A 13,091-nucleotide genomic window follows, 5' to 3' on the forward strand; every position below is an offset into this window, starting at 1 on the left:
TCTAAAGAGTTCTCATTATTTCTCTCCCTATACCTATAGTTCTTCTTTCTTAGTTAATCGCGTAAATGGCTTAATGTTCTTTAACTATTGCGTTATAAACCTTCTATAGTAATTATAAAACCCTAGAAATAACCTTAACTATATAACGTTCTCTAGTTCTTACCAATTCACTATAGCCTCGATCTTCTTTAGATCTATACTAAGTTAGCCTAGTTTAATAATAAATCTAATAAAATCAGTCTTCCTGGTAAAGAACTTGTATTTCTTAATTACTACTAGCATCTGTTCTTCTTATAGTCTCTTTAAAACCTATTTAACATATTCCCTATATTCTTCCTTAGTTATTAAGTAGATAATAATATTATCGAGGTATACTATAACAAATTCATCTAAGTGCTCTCTTAATATATTATTAATACGCTTTTAGAACGTTGCTAGTGCGTTTATAAGCCTAAATTATATAACTAATAGTTTATATAGTCCTTCCTTTAACCTAAAGGCTGCCTTCTATTTATTGCCTTCCTTAATTCTAATCTAATAGTACGCCTATCTCAGATCTATCTTCGTAAAGATTTGCGTATTACCTATCCTGTCTTAAATTTCGCTAATTAAGGGTAAAGGATACCTATCCTTCCTAGTAATGCTGTTTAACTATCTATAGTTAATGCATAGCCTTAGTTTACCATTTTTCTTTAGTATAAATAATACTGGATAACCCGCTGATAACTGTAATAGTCTAATATATCCTTTTTATAAATTTTCTTAAATAAACTCTTTTAATGCTTTACCTTCTTCTTTAGTAAGCTTATAGATTGGAAAGAACCTTAAACTTATTCCTAGTTTTAATTCTATCTTATAGTCCTATGCTATATACTCTAACAGCTTTTTACTTTCTAGTAACCATAGTTTCCTGCCGTACTTATAGTATCTCTTTAGTATATAACTTAAGCCTCGCTCAGTCTCTTCGTATATTACTCTAACTTAGTACTATACTATCTTAGCTTATTATTATATCTTATGGCATTAAGTATCTCTAATATTAACCTAACCTATAATCCAATCAATCTTTAGATTATATTCCTGTAACTAAGGCATCCCTAATACTGCCTTATTCCGTCTTAATAGTAGGATATTAAAAGACATCTTAATTTATCTTCCTTTAATAATTAGCTAAATAGGTCCTGTTTTAAAATTAATAATCCCTCCTCCGTAGGCTATTAGATCTCCTAAAATTATAACTAATAAGTAAGGTTGTTTCTTCTGTCTGTAAGGTAATCCTATTCTTTTAATAACTGCTAGTAAGATATAGTTCCTTATTACTCCACTATCTATTAGCGCTTCAAACTGCTAATCTTACTATTTAACTCGTAAATTTAGGTATTGTCCTTAAATTCCTTTAAGGGTCTAAGGCTCTACTACTAGCTCCCTTTAGTCCTATAGGCCTCTACTTTTCCTAACTATTAGCTGCTTAATCCTATTATACTTAGCTTACTCTTTAGCCAATACCTAGTTTGTTTTTTATCTTTAATATACTATAGACATATATTCTCTAGGCATTCCCACCACTATTATCTATTTAAGTATTCTTCCGTAAGGAATCTTCCTAGTTAAAGTATTAAATTTCCTTCCTCTTAAACTTCTATTAGATGCCAGCTATATATATACTTAACATTTCTATATTATTACTTATCTATTATCTAATATATCCTTATAGGGTATTTCCAATTCTTTTCCTTCGGATTCTTATGCATCTTATATATATTATCTACGTATGCAATCTATAATAGCGTATAGTATGCTAAGTGCTTTAGGTTAACTCTTAGCTCGTCTTTATTCTTAAGTTTAAACCTCTATTATACCGATCTAAACGTTATAACTTTATTCGCAGGTATTAAGATACGCCTCTCGCTTCTCTAGTCCTCTAATCATTTTTTTAAATTCTTTAACGTTATAATTAAGGCTCCTTTAATATAAGTTATAGCCTTTTCTATAATCGGGTGGTCTTAGATAACTCTTTTATCTAACTATATATAGAAATCTTCCTACTTGTCATTGTGTCGCTGCCTATACTACTTTTAGTACAGCTACTAAAGTGTATACGGCTTGTCCATAAGGAAGTATCTTCTTATTACTACGTTATAACAGCCCTTTATATGTCGTTCTTTAAACCTAGTAGGGATCCCTAAATCCTCTTTATTTTCCAGTTTAGTAAGCTACTTAGCTTTTAGTATGCCTGCCCTAGGCCTATTAGTAATTCTTTATACTAACGCTCTATCCTTTATACGTCCTAATATACTAGATCTCTTATCTAGTTTCTGTTCTTACTATACGATAATTCTTTACCTAAACTCCTCTATAGTTTCTTTTGGTTTGCGCCTTATGCTCTAATCCTTAAAGTTCTCTTACTTCTTAATCTTAGTATTAACTTTTTAATCTTTAGTCCGAACACTATATTCTACTAGTAAGTCCTTTAGGTCTATATATCTATCTCCTAGTCTAGTTACTATTTATATTATAGATTCTCTAATCTATAAAGAAGCTCCTTACCTCTTACCTATAGGTATCCTGATTTATACTCCAAATTCTTAATCCCTTAGATTTTTTAATCCTAAGCTTGCTTTTAACTTAAGCCTTACTTTAGCCTTAGTCTAACTAGGCTTACTTAGTATTCTCATCTTATCTTAAGAGTCTTAAATCTCACTTATCTCGTCTTAAAAATCTTATACCTATAGGAAACTTTGTCCTAAGCTTATTCGTATATTACTAAACTAAGCCACTGCTCTGCTTTATCGGTTATCGTCCGTTATAGGTCCTTAAGTTTACCTTATCTTATTTTAAGAATCTTAGTCGTCTTTTATCTTGTCTTAAGAATCTTAAGCCTTTAGCCTTTTGCCTTTATTAAATGCTGAAGTAGTTTACTATCCTACTTCTCTTACGTCTTATAAAGCGATAGACATCGTGTCTAGTAGGGTCTTAATCCCTACTAATGTTCCCTATTCTATAGTAGAATCATCCTTTACCTCTAGTATAATATCTCCAATGGCTATATGTTCTTAGTAAACCGCCCTTATTACCTTATTATTATAAAATATTTCGCCTATATTAAATTTATCGTCCTTAATATCCGATCTGCGAACTAGTTTATTGGTTCCTCTATATCCTATAGGTGCTGGCTTCTATAGCTAATAGCTTGCGCCATACTTAGCGTCTTTATAAATTTAGTATACGTTGTTATAACAAAACGCAAAACTTTTAATTAAATATTCTTTTGTTCCTCGCAGTATATTGTCGTCCCTCTATACGTATATATCGTCTGCTGTTAGTCTAGTTTCCTTTATTATATAATACTTCTAACCATCTTTACAATCCCTTACAAAGTAACCCTATTTTCCGTAATTTATATAAGCTCCCTCTCTAAACCATTTCTCTTATTATAGAGTCCGCCTAAACGTCTTCTGCTGCTAAGATCCCTAGTTTACCCTTTACTCCTTAGACCTTTAATTACTTAATCCTTATTCTCTAGGTTTCCACGGTTTCTTACTCTATTTCTTATAGGCTTCTTTAGTACTACTTAGGTCCATTAGCTCTGCGCCATACTATAGTTTTTAACTTAGCTTTGGTTATTACGTACTCTACACCTTATACAACTATAGAACTCTGTCCTAACCTCTCTTAGCCTATTCCCTTTAGTAGATCTAATTATTAATCTTAATCGCTTAATCTATTAGTTCCCTTAGGGTATCCGCATCTTTTATTAAGATAATCGCGTCCTAGACTTTAGCCTTAAGTCCCTATTTATACTATGCTATAAGCGCCCTATTATTCCACTCTACTTATATTGCTAACGTCTAGAACTACGTTATATACTTAATTGCTAAGGTTTATTACGTAATATCTTAGAGTTTTCTTTTTACCGTGGTTACTGCCTCTAGGTCTCCGAATATTTACATAAGTTACTCTACAAATCCATTCCAGCTTAAGAACATAAACCGTGCCTCTTAGTTTATAGTCGTTATTCCATTTACCTAGATTTCTATAAGATAAGGCTTAAACTATTTAAGTGCTCTTCCTATTAAGAACAATCCTGCGTATGCTATTTAATCTATAGGTATTGCCAGCTTAGCTCCTTCTTGCGCGACCTTAAAGTGCATTTATATAAGGAATCCTTTAAGCTTTAATCTCTCTCCTAAGTATCTTTTAATTAATAGTAACTTAACCTTTGCTGCGCCTATCCCGTTAATCCTATTTTCTAATATTATATTATTTTCTATTAGCTGGTTAACTATCTCTTATAGCTGTCTAACCGTTACAGGTTACTATAAGTCAGTATCTGCTATACTAGTGTCGTTACCTAACCTTGAAGTAGTTGCCGCCGTTAATGGCGTTATGGTGGCTGCTTTTAGTGGTATATTATCCGACTTTCTATATTTAATACTATAACTAGGTAGTAATTGTGTAACGGAACCTTGTAGTAAGAACTACAATAAGTCCTGTTATTAGGCTAGGTGTGTAGGAAATGCAAGTACAAAAGTCGATAATGTAATAACAACTAGTGGAGTGGTTGCCTAATAGATTAACTCCAATTATATTCTAAGAATTACTATAAGGAAGGAACTATCTAGGTAGGGACTAAGGGTCCTTAAATACACAACCGTACTCCTATGAAATCCTTCTTATACGTGATGTACGTCTTATATATAAGGTACGTAAGTTCCTCTTATTCCTCTCGTTTAACACGTAGCATATTATATAACCTTAGTTACTATTCCTCGTCACATAGTTATATCGGCTCCATCCTGGACCGTGCTTAAATCAACTAACTAGCTTCTTCCGTCTCTTCTCTAAGTAGTTATAACATTGTACTTAAAGCGTCCGTAACATAATTAATTAATTAAATAGATTATAGTTAACGAATACCTAAATAATAAGTTTATTTAAGAGACGCTTAAGCTAATATAAGATAGCATTAGACGCTCTAAAAGATTTCTTTAAGTAAATATAAAGCCTGTGGAAACCGCTTAATTATACCTAACTATAATAAGCTTAAGATTAAGCTCCTTAAACATATATATAATCTACTAGTAGCCGGCTACTTATGCTAAGGAAAAACCTTAAAGCTACTCTAACGGGAGTTCTACTAGCCTAATATATATATATAATATAATATAAAGGTATATCTCTAGCTGCCATATTTACTAACGAGCGAAAGCTTTATATAAGATGTATAACGGCCTTCTAAAGCTACTACCTATTCCGGACCAAAGATAAAAGGATATCTTAATTAACTTTATTATTAACCTCCCCGTAAATAAGGGCTGTATAAATATTATAGTGGTTATAAACCAACTATCTAAGATAAGATACTTAATCGCCTGCCCTAATATATTAATACCTACCATTACCTAACTATTCCTAGATTATATATAAAAACTCTATAAACTCCCTAAAACGATTATCTTTAATAAAGGTAGCTAGTTTATCTCTATATTTTAAAAACGACTAACTATCTAACTCTATATTAAAGCACTATTATCTATAGTATACTACCCAGAAATAGATAGCTAAATAGAATATATAAATACTATAATGGAATAGTATATTTAGATATATACGTCATACTTATAAAATAACTAGATTAACTGGCTTATATTTACTAAGTTTATTATAAATAATTCTATCTCGAAAACTACTAAGGTCTCCCCGTTCCTAGCTAATTATAACTAGCATCTATAAATAGGTTTTAACCCTTTTAGTAATATCCCTTACACTACTCGCTACGTTTTATAAATTATAAAAATTTATAAATTTATAAAGAAGATGGAGGAACTATAATAGTTTCTTATTAATAAAATAATATACAGTAAAAACTGGTTAGTACGATATCTGATTACAACGATATACTCTATATTACGATCTACACCCCTTAATCAAAGTGTTTTTGGTGTAATATTACGATATTCTGATTTTGTATAGGAGGGAGCCTAATTTAGTCGGTACTCGTGGCACCCACTAGTAAGCAGCGCTTACTAGTGGTCCCGGGCTCAATGCAACAACCGAGCTCAATGCAACTTTTATATTTGTATGGCGTCTCATACAAAATCAACCTTTTTCCAAGTTGAATAACTTAACAATACTATATAGAAATTATATAAGAATTTAAAGGCTTATATATAATCCTTTAAAAATTAATAACATAACTTATTTAAAGCTGATATTTATTGTATTTATTGTATTTCTATACTTTTTATTATTATATTTTATTTAAGGCCAGTAAATACTAAAACTTCTATAAAATAGAAAATTAATATTAAAATTAAGTTTCTTTATACTTATTTAGGTATAAAAAAAAGAAGTATATATATTTAATAATTTATTATAGCGTTGTTGTTAAGTTATTCAACTTGGAAAAAGGTTAATTTTGTATAAGACGCCATACAAATATAAAAGTTGCATTGAGCTCGGTTGTTGCATTGAGCCCGGGACCACTAGTAAGGTGGACGCCTTAAGCCTTTTTAAGTATAAAGCCCCCCCTTTTATTGCTTATTAACCCAACACGTGACTCTTTATATAACAATACCATTGTTATAACGATGTGCTCGGCCGTATAACCCGTATCGTACTAACTAGTTTTTACTATAGGCCTAATCTATTTATAAAGCCGTAGTAAATAAGAAACGAACCCTAGTATCGGCCTATTAAATTAGTAACTTTATCTAGCTAAATATAAGAAATCTAAATATAAAACGCCTTACTAAGAAGCTTAATTAGAAGAACGCTAGCCCTTATAAGGTTAAAAAGGTTATTTCCTCTTACGCCTACTGGTTAAAGCTCCCTAATATAGTTAAGATGCACCCTATATTCTATACATCAGTCCTTTACCCTATTACCCCTATATTAGACACCCTACCTAAATAGATATAAGACCCTCCTCTACTAGTTAAAGTAAATAGCAAGAATAAGTGCTTTATTAAAAGAATTAATAACATTAAGTATAATAAGCAGAAACGCTAATATATATACCTTATAAAATAAAGAGGTTTTACTAAGCCCTTATAGGAACCCACTAACTCTATAGGACTTATATAAGCCGCAGAAGACTTTTATAAACTCTACTTAGAACTACTATAGCCCCACCTCGCAGAAGCTTAAGTTTAAAGGGGGGGTACTATTATAGGATACCCCTATAACACCTTATATACATCCACCTATTTTTACTAACTTAGTAACTAAAGACCAGCTATAAGACCATAATTTGCCGCAATCTATAGCAATTTAATAGTAATCTACCGTATTCTACTATATTCTACTAAGTTTTACTAAATCCTACTAAGTTCTGCTAGAACTACTACCTAAATCCTATTCTGCTCTATATATATATTAACTAAGCAACTAAGTCCACAATATATACCCTTTCTTCCCGTTTTCCTACCTTCTTTCCTTATATAACGTCTTAAACTCCTTATATAGTTTATATATATAGCTTAATAATATCTACCTTGCTATATATTATCGCCGCTTATACTTACTCTATAACACTTCTAAATAAGTTTAAGGTTTAATATTTATAATATAGCACTAAATAACTAATTACGAAAAATTCTAAAGTTTAATATCCGCGGCGTAGTACTAGTTCTTAGGTAATAAGAAATCTAGAAATTTATAATTTATAATATAGTATTAGATCCCCACTCCTATAAAAATTCTAAGGCTTAGGATTTAAGTTATAATACTAGATCTCCGCTTCTAGGAAACTTTAAAGCTTAGGGTTTATAGGCTAATACTTAATCTCTATTCTCTAAGGTAGTTAATATTTACTAAGGCAAGTTACTATAGCGGCAATCACTTATTAGTAAGCTAATTTAATAAAATCTACAGCGTGGATATTTATTTTTAATTAACCTCCATACTTTCTACCTTATAGTATAATATCGTAAACTTTATTATTGTTATTTTACCTACTGTCTATTAGTATGCTACTATCCATAATACCTTCTTTTACACCTTTAAATATGTCTGACAGCTATTTAGTTAAAGAACTTAATATACGCGATATTGATAATAAAATAATTAAAGACGCTTTTAAAGACGCCTTTCTGTCACGGAGTAAGTATAAGCGACGATAATATATAGCAAGGTAGATATTATTAGGCTATGTATATAAACTGTGTAAGGAGGTTAAGACGTTATATAAGGAAAGAAGGTAGGAAAACGGGAAGAAAGGGCATATATTGTTAACTTAGTTGCTTAGTTAACACGTACATAAGCAGAATAGGGTTTAGGTTGTAGTCCTAGCAGAACTTAGCAGAATTTAGTAGAACTTGGCAGAATATGGCAGAATATAGCAAAATGCTATAGATTGCCGTTAGATTGCCATTAGATTGCCATTAGATTACTATTTTACAGTTAGTCTTTAATTGCTAAGTTAGTGGAAATAGGTAGACGTATATAAGGTATTATAGGGGTGTCCCGTAACAGTACCCCCCCTTTAAACTTAAGCTTTTGCGAGATAGGGCTATGGTAGTTCTAAGTGGAGTTTATAAAAGTCTTCTGCGGCTTATATAAGTCCTATAGAGTTAACGGGTTCCTATAAGGACTTAGTAAAGCCTCTCTATTTTATAAGATATATATATTAGCGTTTCCGTTTATTGTACTTAATATTATTAATTCTTTTAATAAAGTACTCGTTCTTACTATTTACTTTAACTAGTAGGGGAGGGTCTTATATCTATTTAGGCAGGGCATCTAATATAGGGGCAGTAGGGTAAAGGACTGACGTATAGAATACGGGGTAGATTTTAACCGTATTAGGGAGCTTTAGTTAATAGGCGTAAGGAAAGATAACCTTTTTAACTTTATAAGGGCCAGCGTTCTTCTAATTAAGTTTCTTAATAGGTTATTTTATGTTTAGATTTCTTATATCTAGCCAGATAAAATTACTAATTTAGTAGGCTAGTGCTAGGGTTTATTTCTTATTCGCTGCGGCTTTATAAATAGATTAAGCCCATATTATCTTATTAGTAAGGAACTATTATAGTTCCTCTATCTTCTCTATGAATTTATTTGCTTCTATAACTTATAAGGCGTAATAAGTAGGGTAAGAAACATTACTAAAGGGTTTAAAACCTATTTATAGGTGCTAGCTGTAATTAGCTAGGAATAGGGAGACTTTCATAGTTTCCGAGACGAAGTTATTTACGGTAAACTCAGTAAATGCGAGCTAGTTAATCTAGTTATCCTATAAATATAATATATATATCCGAATATACTATTCCATTATAGTATTTACGCGTTCTATTTAGCTATCCGTTTCTAGGTAATATATAATAGATAACAGTGCTTTAATATAGAGTTAAGTAGTTAGTTTTTTCTAGAATGCCGAGATAAACTAGCTACCTTTATTAGAGATAATCGTTTTAGGGAGTCTATGGAGTTTCTATACGTAATCTAGGAATAGTTAGGCAATAGTAGGTGTTAATATATTAGGGCAGGCGATTAAGTGTCTTATTTTAGATAGTCGGTCTATAACTACTATAATGTTTATACAGCCTCTACTCTTAGGAAGGTTAATAATAAAGTTAATTAAGATATCCTTCTATCTTTAGTCCGGAATAGGTAGCGGCTTTAAAAGACTGTTATACGTCTTATGCGAGGCTTTAGCTCGTTAGTAGGTATGGCAGCTAGAGATATACCTTCATATTATATTATATATATTCGGCTAATAATACTCCCGTTAGAGTAGTTTTAGGGTCTTTCCTTAGCCCGGGTGGCTGGTGATAGGTAGATTATATACGTGTTTAAGGAGTTTAAGCTTAAGCTTATTATAATTAGGGATAATTAGACGGTTCTGGTAATATAAGCGGTTTCTATAGGCTTCGCATTTACTTAGAAAAATCTTTTTAGAGCGTTTAATGCTATCTTATATTAGCTTAAGCGTCTCTTAGATAAACTTGTTATTTAGGTATTTATTAACTATAATCTGTTTAATTAATTAATTAGTTATTTTAAGGACGTGTACCGTAAGATCTTTAGTGGGAGGGTTAAATAGTTTAGGGCAAAGTAGGGTCTAATTTCGGTAAAAGCGCGCTTTTTTTAGGGCTGGCGCGTCTTATAAGTATTAGGTTAGGGTATTAGGCTTCTAGCCTTAGACGCCTAGGCGGTACGTAATTAAGAATTGGAAACGAGATAGATATTCTAACTAGCGGGCCTAATGATAACTTAGCTATTTTATGGTTATAAAGTACTATAGGTTCTTATAGTTGCTAAGGACCTTAATTAGAAATTTAGCGCCTTCTAGTTTAGGTCGCTATTATTTAAAATATCTAATAATAGCTAACAATTCTTTATCGTAGATTTCGTAGTTATATTTGGCTGGGCTTAGTCGTTTTAAAAAGTATGCTATAGGGTGTAATACTCCATCCTCATTATATTGAGATAGGATGCCTCTAGTGATATAGTTAAATAAGTTGGCTTTTATAACACTTATTTAGTTTAAGTTTAAGTATTAAAGTATAGGCGCAGTAGTAAATATAACCTTTAGATAGGTAAAGGCCTTTTTACATTCCTTATTAAAAATAAAAACTTTATCCTTTTAGGTTAGAGCTATAAGGGGTAAAACTAGGGCGGAGAAGTTATTAATAAACTATTAGTAGAAATTAGCAAATCCTATAAAGGCTCTTACATCCTTAACGTTCTTAAGTTCTTACTAGTTTATAATTACTTTAACTTTCTTTAGGTCTATTTATATACCGTTTATAGAAATAAGGAGTTTAAGGTATAGGACTTCCGTTTTATAAAACTCGTATTTATCTATATCTAATTATAGACTAGCTCTATATAGGGCTTATAGGACAAGGTTAACGTGCTTTTAATATTTAGTTAGGTTATTACTATATATTAGGATATTATCGATATAAGCAGTATAAAAGATGTCTAGGTAGGGGCGCAGGGTATTATTTATATAATATTAAAACGAGCTCGGAGCGTTTATAAGGCTAAAGGGTATTACTAAGTACTTAAATAGTTTATATCGGGTACGAAATGCAGTAAGCTATTTATCCCCTTTTATAATGCGGAGACGGTTAAATATAAAGATAATATTAAGCTTTGTGTAGTAACGAGCCTTATTTAGTCAGTTTAGCGTCTCTTATATTAATGGGATCGGATATTAGTTCTTAATAGTAACGGTATTAAGAGCTTAGTAGTCTATATAGAAGCATAAACCGCCGCTAGGTTTCTTAACAAAGATTATTAGTATGGCTATAGGCGACGAGCTTGCTCTAATAAATCCTTTACTTAGGTTCTTATCTAAATACTTTTATAGCACTTAGAGTTTATTTTAGGACATCCTATATAAGGGTCTAAATCTAGGCTAAGTTCCTTCTTCAAGTATAATCTTATGGTTATATAGTCGGTGTTTTAATAGCTTATTAGCTTCCTTTCGTGAGAATGCATCTAGGCGATAATGGTACTCTATTAGTACCTTTATAGCAGGGTTAGTGTGCTTCTTTAGTGCTAAGGCCTTCTTAATATCGGCCATCGTAACAGCGAAGATTGTATGCTTAGGTTTCTTAGCAAGTTACGCTAGTAAGATAGCTCTAATTATGCGGATATCTAGGGTACCGAGCTCGCTTGGATTGTCTATAGTTTCTTATTTAGGTTTAGGTTTAGTATTAGGTATAGAGTTAGTATTAGATTCGGGTTTAGGTTTTTTAAGAATCCTTTTTATAGTAGAATACCAGTCCTTCTAGTATTTTTGTGTATAGAGATTAAGCTTTTACTTAGCTTAGGGCGGTATAGTACTTAGTAATAACTTATAGAATTTAGTGGAGTTTTCGGATCCTTGGTGGATATCGGTGGAATTCTTACACTAGTGGAATTTAGTAGAATTCCTAGGTTAGTAGAATCTGGTGGATTCCTCGGGTATAAGGTGGACAGTTATAGAAATTTTAGACTAGTAGATTATAGTAGATTTTTTAGATTTTAGTTTTAAGTCTAAGCAGTAAGTTATAAGGCACTTCTACTTATAACGGGAGGCGGTAAATAGAAGCTTAAGGTTATTCTAATTAATAGTTACCTTATATAGCTTTATCTAGGGTTATTTAAGGATTACCAAGTAACCTAGGGTAGTAACGAAAAGTTTAATTAATTCTTTATAGTTTAGGTATTAGAGTCTTAGGAATACTATATGAGTAATATAGCCTAAGACGGTGCGTTTGCTATTAAATCTAAATACGTTAATATACCAGTTAAGGGGAATTAGGGTAAAACTATTATCTTATATAAAGATTTTGTTAATAAATCCTATGCCGCTAGCTCCTGTATTAATTAGGATTTAGGCATTAGCCTATTAACTATTCTGCTAAAGATAGTAGTTAATGGTTATACTACGGTCCTAAAAGTCGGAGTTTGTAACATTAAATGCGTTTAATAAGATCCTATAGCAGAGCCGTCCTAGAGAGTAACTTAGCTTTAGGACCTTCCTTTTAGAGGTAATTAGGGTGGGGTTCTTATAGGACGTCAGCTGTAGCTTCGTCCTTATAAATAGTGCTTACTAGATATAGGGCTAGAACTAAATAGAGATTAGGGACGGTAACTAAAAGATTAATACGGTAAATGGCTGCTAGTATTAGCCGTTTATAATTTATATTTAGGTATAGGGACAGAGTAGTAGTTAGAGAGGTAAGAGCTACTTTTATATTTAAAGCAGAGGCCTAGCTTAATGCGTTATTCTTATTTAAAGGACCCTAGTAGGGCGTACCCTAGGGTCCTAGTATCAATATCTATAGCGTCGGGGTGCTTAGGCTAAGACAATAACTTAATAGACGTTTATAGGGTTACCGTATTATATTATAGAGCGGGCTTCGGTATTAGGCGTAGTATATTATTATATCGTTTATTAATAACGTTTACGTAGGCATTAAGGGCTCCTAGTAGGTCTACGCCTATTAGGGAGGTTTTTAGTTTAGGGCTTAGGGATTTAATAAGGCTATTAATTAGTATGGAGTTATTCTAGCCTATTTCCTTTACATAACGGTTAAATTCGGAGAAGTATATTAGGAAACTTTTTGTTCCTTAAGTTATATAGTTTATCT

The sequence above is a fragment of the Cenococcum geophilum genome (genome assembly GCF_001692895.1).
Source record: "Cenococcum geophilum 1.58 unplaced genomic scaffold K441scaffold_6, whole genome shotgun sequence".
Classification (NCBI taxonomy): domain Eukaryota; kingdom Fungi; phylum Ascomycota; class Dothideomycetes; order Gloniales; family Gloniaceae; genus Cenococcum; species Cenococcum geophilum.